Here is a 2922-nt window from a genome sequence, read left to right as displayed (position 1 = left end):
CTAACGCGCGGCTGGTGAAAAAGTGAGTTTTCAGTCTGTCTGAAACGCTCCTCGACGCGAAAGCAGGCCGATTACCGAGTCCCACGCGTGCGAAACACTCGGCGAGTACATGCGTGTACTCGGCTCCTTAATTACGGTAATTCGTCCCGTATATATATATATATATATATATATATATATATATATATATATATTCTTTCGATATGAATTTATCGAATTTCGCCTTTTCTTAGTCCCCTCCGTCTCTCCGCACGCTCGGTGCGTTTTCTCTTTGCTTTGATACTTTGGCGTGGTACATAATCGGCGCGTGGTAAATGAGCATCGCAATCGTATCCCAAAATGCGTGTACGAACGTGCAGATTACGATAGATCGGTTATTAAGCAAATCGACAAATCATCGTATTGCGATTATCGCGCGTCTTGTGTGTAGGCACTAATTTACAAATTTTTTTTTTTTTTTTTTTCCTCCCCTTGTAATATCACGCTTAGGCACCACTTTGTTGAAGAGCAAATACAAACTTCACAGCTTTCCGTAGTTGTCGGCACAGGGTCCGCGTTCAGGGACGAGACACAGTCGTTTTTTGTCGATTAATTCGATTAATCGTGGGTTTGTTTGATCGAAAGTGGCGGATGCAAAGATGCTACGGGACGAATGATCGATATGAAGCTAGGATATGTGATACGAACAAGCGTCGGCCGCGACACGGGCGGGATATTTATTATAATATTATTACGAAGCGAAGCGGTGGCAATCCGATCGCGAACTGCAACGGGGGCTACAGTTTCGCCTTGCGATCCATCGTCGGTCACCCCGTCGTTCTCCAACAGTGTCACGAGGTCGGTCTTGCTGCTGCTGCTGTTGCTGCTGCTGTTGTTGCTGTTGCTGTTGCCGTTGCTGTTGCTGTTGCTGTTGCTGTTGCTGTTGCTGCTGTTGGTCGCGTAGACTGCCGTATCGCGGGTCACGTAACGCGCGCGGCAACGATAAGGGGCATTATCAGACGACAGTCGCGATTCGGATCCGAGCATAAGTACGCGCCCGCGAGATAACGGTCCGTCGCGGCGCGGCAATAACGCGCTTTCATAAAGGAACACACACAAATCGCCAACGAAACATGAGTGGTAAAAATCGTGTGGGATCACACGCGCAGGGAGAGAGAAAGAAAGAGAGAGAGAGAGAGAGAGAGAAGGGATGAAAGAGAAAAAAAAAGACAGAGAGAGAGAGAGAGAGAAAAAGAGACGGCGAGTGGTCGTGCTTCCTGTAGGCAATACCGCACGCACACACCGCTCGATACCCGCTGTGCGATTCTCACCTTCTCCCGGTGGACGGTGGACGGTGCTGATGCACAACCCCTCCCCGACGATGCCGATCCACACCCCCACGCGGTGGCTGCGCGCGCAGCGAAAAGCGGGCGCGCGCAAAATCGCCAAACTCCGTCGCGCATGACGCGCAGTCACGAGGGGTTACGACGTCCCTGCGACGATCCCCAGCCCCCGGCGCCAACGTTGCGTTTGTTCCCTCGCGCTTTCGGGGGGACTGCGAAATCAGAGCCCCTTGCAGGTAGTAAAAAAATCCGTGTCGTTCTTCGTGCCGTGTACTTCGACTTTTGTCAGCCGCGCGAGCAAGTCGTGCGATCAAGGGAACGTTTTTGGATTTTTATATATTACATGGAGTACAATTTACATTGTATATGTAGGGGGATGTATGAATACAAACTTTCGTTGACATTTGTGGGCGATCCGGTTATATTTCTGATCGTAAAAGATATATTTGTATATTTTCCTTTTATGCTTGCAACAGCTGAAAGACACGTGGTATCGCAACCATCCCTGTCAAAGACGTCTCGAGGAATCGAGATATCGCTAAACCACGATAACAATACAAGAAAATCGTGCAAAAAGTTACTCTTATGGCAATTTTTACTGTTTAATGAAAAATTCAGATTAATAGAAGGACACTTGTTCATTCTTAATATTATTTATTATTTATTAGAAATGACGTGTGTCCCCTTGATAATGTAATTTAAAAATTACTGAATCGCAAAGATTTCGCGCGAAAGATTTTGCAATTGTAAGAACTTTAGACTTTAGACAATTCAAAATGCTTCATTCTCTAGGTAGATTGCACATAAATGCCCTTTCCGCACTGTCTACGACGCACGCGCACTCACGATTTTCGCCAGGTCTTCTCTCGGCAAACGACGATTGCGGTACCCCGCTTTTTTTTTTTTTTTTTTTTTTTCCTTTTTATTTTTATAGTCTAATTTTTTTCAGTATATTAAACAAGCTAATCTTGTGTCTCTTGAAACGTGAACCGCAAGTCTTAGAAAATATATACCTCTTCTCACGTTATAATAATAATAATAATAAATAATTTTCGAACACAATAAATGAATCGAGACATTTAAAAAACGTTGCCCCACTTTTAGCCTAAAAACACGATAGCAACAAATCAAACTCAAAGTCATTAAAGACGACTCGAGTGATTCGCGAAGAACGCTATAACAAATATTTACCGATTTCCTCTCGATTAAGATGGAGTGATATGCAGGAGAGAGACGCAAATAAAAATTCTTAAATTTCTGTAAAAAATTCATAATGTTTATTGTCGAATACCGAATAGGTATACTTATATACGTATGGAGAGCGGTTGTAAAAGTGCTCGTGAAATACGCGTGTGTGTGTGTGTGCAGCCGCATTCGGCGCGCGCGTGCTCCCCGTTCCCCCCTACCCTCACCCCTCCACCCCCTCCCTATCCCGCGGTACCGCTGTACCGCGTGCGCGCGCGCACGTGCACACATATCCACGCGCGCACGCACGCACACACACACACTTACACAACATACACACACACACATACACACACGGGACATGTATAATCAACGTAGGAAGAAGGGTTTTGTGAATCAACGGTACCAACGGCAA

The sequence above is a fragment of the Anoplolepis gracilipes genome, chromosome 7 (assembly GCF_047496725.1).
Source record: "Anoplolepis gracilipes chromosome 7, ASM4749672v1, whole genome shotgun sequence".
In the NCBI taxonomy this organism is placed as follows: Eukaryota; Metazoa; Arthropoda; class Insecta; order Hymenoptera; family Formicidae; genus Anoplolepis; species Anoplolepis gracilipes.
This window is presented reverse-complemented; position numbering follows the sequence as displayed.